Source organism: Zingiber officinale, chromosome 4A, assembly GCF_018446385.1.
Source record: "Zingiber officinale cultivar Zhangliang chromosome 4A, Zo_v1.1, whole genome shotgun sequence".
In the NCBI taxonomy this organism is placed as follows: domain Eukaryota; kingdom Viridiplantae; phylum Streptophyta; class Magnoliopsida; order Zingiberales; family Zingiberaceae; genus Zingiber; species Zingiber officinale.
The window spans coordinates 46700531-46707511 of record NC_055992.1 but is presented as its reverse complement, the minus strand read 5'-3'; positions in this window follow the sequence as shown (position 1 = coordinate 46707511).

The following is a 6981-nucleotide window of genomic DNA, read 5'->3' as shown; positions in this document are numbered from 1 at the left end:
TGGACATTGGAAGGCGGACTGTCCTCGTAGGAAACAGAACAATAAAGGTATATCTCATACTCTAGTAGTTGAAACATGTTTAGCGGTGTTATCTACCAGCACCTGGTGTGTAGATACGGGAGCCACTGATCATGTCTGCAATTCTTTACAGGGGTTCCAGGAAATCCGGCGACTATTTGATAGAGAGATAACTGTCTACATGGGCAATGCTACTAAGGTGGCGGCTGTTGCAGTGCGAGACGTCTACTTATCATTTGATAGGAATAGGAAATTGGTTTTAAGGAATTGTCTTTATGTACCCAGTTTTAGAAAGAATTTAATTTCAGTTTCTAAACTCTATTTGGATGGATATCCAGTTTCCTTTAGTAACAATGTGGTTATAAAGAGAAATAAAGTGATTATCTGTTCTGGTGCATTGGTTAGCAATTTATATACTTTAAATCCAATTTCTCCCACAAAGCAAAATATGGAAATTAATAACACATTTCTAACTCTAATAAGAGAAAAGAACCTTCGGAAATGAACCAAACACATCTTTGGCATCTAAGGCTTGGTCATATTTACTTAAGAAGGATTCAAAGGCTTGTAGCCGATGGACTCTTGGGTCCATTAGAGTTGGAAAACTTTCCAATGTATGAATCCTGCTTGGAAGGTAAGACGACCAAGAGACCTTTTAAGGCCAAGGGGTATAGAGCCAAAGAAGCGTTAGAATTGGTTCATTCTAATTTGTGTGATCCTATGTCTATCCAGGCTAGAGGTGGCTTTGAATATTTTGTCTCTTTTATAGACGATTATTCAAGATATGGATACATTTACCTAATGCGCCGCAAGTCTGAGTGCTTTGATAAGTTCAAAGAGTATAAGGCTGATGTGGAGAAACGTCTAGGTAAAAGTATCAAGACACTACGGTCTGATCGTGGTGGCGAATACCTCTTAGGAGAGTTTAGGAATTTATTTATCAGAGGTCGGGATTCAATCCCAATTATCCACACCTGGTACACCCCAATAGAATGGTGTGGCAGGACGAAGGAATAGGACTCTTATGGAGATGGTTAGATCGATGATGAGTTATTCAGAATTACCAAATTCGTTTTGGGGATACGCTCTGGAAACAGCAGTGCACATTCTGAACTTAATACCTTCTAAATCAGTATCTTCTACTCCCACAGAATTATGGAATGGGCGAAAGCCCAGTCTAAGACATATTCGGATTTGGGGTAGTCCAGCACATGTGCTGGAACAAGATGCTGATAAGTTAGAATCTCGTACAAAAGTTCGTATGTTTGTGGGGTATCCCAGAGGAACGAAAGACGGTTTATTTTATAGTCCTAAAGACCAGAATGTCATTGTTAGCACCAATGCCCAGTTTTTAGAAGAAGACTATATAATGGATCACAAGCCTAGTAGTAAAATTGTTCTAAAAGAACTTAGAGAGGACACGTCTACTTCAGTACCAACAGTACAAGATGAAGTACCACAAGAGACTGCAACACGTGTCACACATGATACACAACCACAGACGGTGCCTCGTCGTAGTGGGAGGGTTATAAGGCAGCCCGAGAGATTCATGTTTTTGGGTGAGTCTTCGGACTTGATCCCAGGCAAACATGAACCAGATCCCCGGACATATGATGAAGCACTCCAAGATATAGATGCAGTATCTTGGCAAAAGGCAATGAATTCTGAAATAGAATCTATGTATTCTAATAAGGTCTGGGAGCTTGTAGAACCACCTGATGGTGTAAAAGCCATTGGATGCAAGTGGATCTATAAAAGGAAAAGAGGACAGATGGGAAGGTAGAAACCTTCAAAGCAAGGCTTGTTGCGAAGGGGTACACTCAGAAAGAGGGAATCGATTATGAGGAGACCTTTTCGCCGGTAGCTACGCTTAAGTCTATCCAGATACTCTTATCCATTGCCGCTCATATGGATTATGAGATTTGGCAAATGGATGTCAAGACAGCTTTCCTTAATGGAAGTCTTGAAGAAAACATCCATATGAAGCAACCAGAAGGGTTCATTGAAAAGGGCAAAGAGCATCTAGTGTGCAAGCTTAATCGGTCCATTTATGGACTGAAGCAAGATTCAAGATCTTGGAACATCCGGTTTAATGAAGTAATCTAGTCATATGGATTTATTCAGTGTCCGGATGAGTCTTGTGTATACAAGAAGTGTAACAAAAACATGGTGGTATTTCTTGTACTATACGTAGATGATATTTTGTTAATTGGCAACAATGTCAAGGTATTATCAGACGTAAGGGTATGGTTGTCTAAACAATTTGATATGAAGGTCTTAGGAGAATGTGCACACATCCTTGGGATCAAAGTTATAAGGGATCGCAAGAAAAGAATGTTGTGCCTATCCCAAGCTTTATATATAGATACAATCCTTGCTCGTTTTACCATGCAAAACTCCAAGAAAGGTTTCTTACCTTTTAGGCATGGAGTAGCCTTATCTAAAGAGATGTCTCCAAAAACATCAAAAGAGATGTCTCCAAAAACATCAAAAGAGATTGAGGACATGAAGGCAGTTCCTTATGCTTTGGCTGTAGGAAGCCTTATGTATGCAATGTTGTGTACGAGACCTGATATCTTTTTTGCCGTGGGCATGGTTAGCAGATATCAAAGTAACCCTGGACAAGGACATTGGACTGCAGTAAAGCATATATTAAAGTACCTGAGAAGGACTAGAAATTATATGCTAGTTTACCAAGCAGACGATTTACTCCCTGTGGGTTACACGGATTCGAACTTCCAATCAGATAGGGACAACAGTAAGTCTACATCAGGCTATGTGTTTACTTTAGGAGGTGGAGCCATTGCATGGAGGAGTGTTAAGCAGAAATGAGTCTCAGACTCAACCATGGAAGCTGAGTATGTGGTAGCCTCTAAGGCAGCCAAAGAAGCTGTATGGCTCAGGAACTTTCTAATGGACTTAGATGTGATTCCTGGTTTTCCCAAGATTGTCACAATTTATTGTGATAATAGTGGAGCAGTTGCAAACTCGAAGGAACCACGAGCCCATAAGGCAAGTAAACATATAGAGCGCAAGTACCACCTGATACGAGACATCGTCAAGCGAGGAGAAGTTTGTTGATGCAACCTTAGGTCATGTTGACCTGGTTGACCTGACTCGAGTTGACCTGACTCGAGTTGTGTTTTGATGTTTGACGATGTTTGACGAGAAGAGAGTTGTATTCTTGATGTTTGACAAGAATAGGTGTTTGGGAGATTGTAGGTGCAACCTTAGGTCAAGGTTGACCTGGTTGACCTGATTCGGGAAAAGTCCAAGCAGGGAGCTTGGCACGCGAAAAGTCCAAGTATGGAGACTTGGCACTGGAAAAGTCCAAGTACGGAGACTTAGCACGGGGAAAAGTCCAAGCAGGTAGCTTGGCACGCGGAAAGTCCAAGTATGGAGACTTGGCACGGAGAAAGTCCAAACAGGGAGTTTGGCATGGGGAAAAGTCCTGGTGAGTGAAGCCAGGCAGTCGGAGAAGTCCTGGTGAGTGAAGCCAGGCAGTCGGGAAATCCTGGTGAGTGAAGCTAGGTGAAAATCCTAGTGAGTGAAGCTAGGTGAAAGTGGAAGTCCTGGTGAGTGAAGCCAGGCATTCGGGAAAGTCCTGGTGAGTGAAGCCAGGCAGTTTGGAAGTCCTGGTGAGTGAAGCCAGGCAGATTGGAAATCCTGGTGAGTGAAGCTAGGTGAAAGTCCTGGTGAGTGAAGCCGGGCAAGGGAAAATCCAGATGGATCAAGGGTGATCAGGACATCTGGTGTTGAGAAGGTCAAGTAGGTCAAGGGAGTGACCGGATACTTGACACAAAGAGGAAAGTCCAAGTGGGTCAAAGGGATTGACCGGACACTTGGTAGGGAGTCTTAGCAGGTCAAGGGAGTGACCGGATGCTAAGCATGATGTACCAACAGGTCAAGGTTGACCGGATGTTGGTTTGGGAGACTTGGGACTTGGTTTGGGCAAAAACCAAGCTCTGGATCGGTCACCAGACCGATCCAGTGATACGCTTGTGTATTTGATCGGTCTGCTGACCGATCAGATAACAAGCAGAAGGCACGTGGATCGGTCACCAGACCGATCTAGTGATACGCTTGTGTATTAGATCGGTCTGCTGACCGATCAGATAACAAACAGAAGGCACGCATCGATTCTGTGAGCTTACTGATCGGTTTTGGGACCGATCAGCATAGAGCCTGATCGGTCTGCAAGATCCCCTGATTGGTCCCCACGACCGATCAGAGCACGATCAGTAGCTAGCGGAGTTCGGGAGAAAGCGCTGATCGATCTGTGGACCGATCAGGCACACTCCTGATCGGTCTGTGGACCGATCAAGGCACTAGCCGTTGCGACGCAACGTCTATATTTCTTCGTGTTTTTCTTCGCAGGTATAAAAGAAGCTACAGGGCTTCGTTGCTGTTGCTGCTTCCTCCTTAGAACTTCTGTTCTTGTGCTCTAGAGCTTCTGCTCTTACCTGCTATCAGAGCTTTGCTGAGCTCCTCGCAGCTGAAGCTTCGCGTGAGCTTCTCGACTGGATTCTCGTCAGCTGCTGCTTCATCACTCCAGTCAACAAGAAAGGCAAGCAAGTGTGTCATTTCGTTTTTTGCTTTCTTGTATCTGTTGTACTCCTATCTTGCTTGTGCAAGAAACATTGTGGCGAGGTTTCTCCACCCAGAAGGAGTATATTGTATTAGCCGGTTCTCCGGGGACTCATCCACCGACGGATTGGTAGGCTTCGTCCACCTTACGGACATGCCGAGGAGTAGGAGTTCATCTCCGAACCTCATTACATCCATCGAGTTTGAGGTTTGATCTTCTCACCGTTTCCTTTCTACTGTTTTATTTCCGCTGCTAACTCGATTTGTAGAAAGAAAGCGAATTTGGCGTCGGCTATTCACACCCCCTCTCTAGCCTCCGTACGAAGGATCCTAACAAGTGGTATCAGAGCGAGGCGCGCTCTTCGTCGGATTAACACCCGTGGGAGCACAAGCTAGAGAATGGATCGACTCGGAGAAGACATTACGTTTCCACCCTTCTACGAGTGCTGCGACTTCGCGTATTGGAAGGTAAGAATGAGGTATTTTCTTATGTCTATCCTTGAAAATTGGAGTTGTGTTCAATTAGGTTTCAAGCCTCCGATGGACAAGAAAGGAGAAACCCTAGAGAAGAAGGAGTGGACCAAGGAGCAAATCCACCAATCAACCATCAATGATGAGGTAACGAAAATCATTGAATTCTCTTTACCTAATGATGTTTTGTGTAGGATAGGTGGATATAACGATGCCAAGGAGTTGTGGAATAACTTGGCAAAGTTCCATGAGGAGAACTCCACTTCAAGTCATGAAGAGGAGTCAAGTGAGCCAAGGAGTTCACATCATGGAGGAATGGATTTAGAAGTTGAGGGCCACTCAACATCTAAAGAAGAAGAGGAGAGTTCTTCTTCAAGCTCGGAGCAAGAAGAAGAAGCTTCTACCTCCGGAAGGGATGAAGAGAGCGTTCATCCATCCTCAAACCTAGGTAACTCAAGCATTTTAATTTCTAGCAAATTACACATAATGTGCTTTGAGTGTAGGGAATTTGGGCACTACAAGAGTAAGTGTCCAAAGAGGGTTAGGAAGTCTCCACCGGCGCCAAAGGTCAAGAAAGCCGGAGTCCCGATATGCAAAGGCAAAGAGCACGTGGTGTGCTTTCAATGCAAGCGAAGGGGACATTATCGGAGTCAATGTCCGAGGGGGAGGCAATCTCACAAGGACAAGAGACCGAGCACGTCGATAGAGGGAGCTAAGGCAAACCCTAAGGTAATATTTAAGGCACATTCTTGCAATAATAATAAGACTCATGCTAGTAGTTTTATTGCAATTGTCAAGAATGATAAGCATGATAATCTTAGGAATCAATATATGTGCTTAGGTGCCAAACATGTGAGCCTAGATAAGGATAACACTAGGAAAGCCAACCCTAGAATTAACTCATCTAAGGCTAAGGAAAACCTAGGTAGGAATCGCAAATCAACTAGACACATGCCTAGGAATGCCTCAAAGAACAATGATAAATTAAAACTTGAGGTATTAGAGAAGGAGAATCAAGTCTTGAGGTCAAGACTTGATACTTTGGAAAAGGCTCTTAAGAACTTGGAGAAGTCATCTCTAGGGTTTAAGGGTCAAAAACCAATGTCCAAGGACAAGAAAAGTTTGGGTCACAAACCTAGGTCCCAAGTGGTCAAGCCCACTTATCATAATGTTCCATTCGATTATGGAACAAAATCTAGGGCTAGGAAGACCATCACCAAGGTCACAAGGGGAGTCACCCCTAGAGTTGATCTTGATGAGTCTCAAATGACCAAGGCTTTAAAGCCTAAGAGGGTCATTAGGAGGGTTGCTAGGGAAGTTATCCCCAGTGAATATTTAGTGAACCAAATGAGCTCAAATAGGTATTGGGTTCCTAGGAGCATCTTCTCTACCCCATAGATGGGTTAGAGAGTGTCAACTCCGATTAGAATGGTAGTTAACCCAACTTTGAGGAAATTGACGCTCAAGGAGCATTTTCAAGGTTTTTGGGAACCTTTGAAAATGAAATGGAATATTTACTCCTTGGAAGAGTAAAATGTGCCATCATGGAAAATGATGATGTTAATTTCAATTGGCACAATTTGGGAAAATCTAGAGAACTCTTGAGGAAAAATGAAACATGCCAAGATTTGAGGATAAATTTGATCTTTAAGTGGCATGAATGAATCTAGAGTTCAAGAAGTGTCAAAATTAGGATTTTGGCATATTAGGGCAATCAAGGGTTAAAGCTTAAGTATTAGCTAAGGCTAAGAATACTTATATAGGTAATCTAGGTATGTCTTATTCATGCTAAACTTGCCATGATTGTTTGCCCTCACATGTCATGACATCATATTTAAGTTTATCTTTTGAAATGTCATGATAATGCTTAGGTTAGTTTTATGTTATGTTTATTTAAGTTCCAAA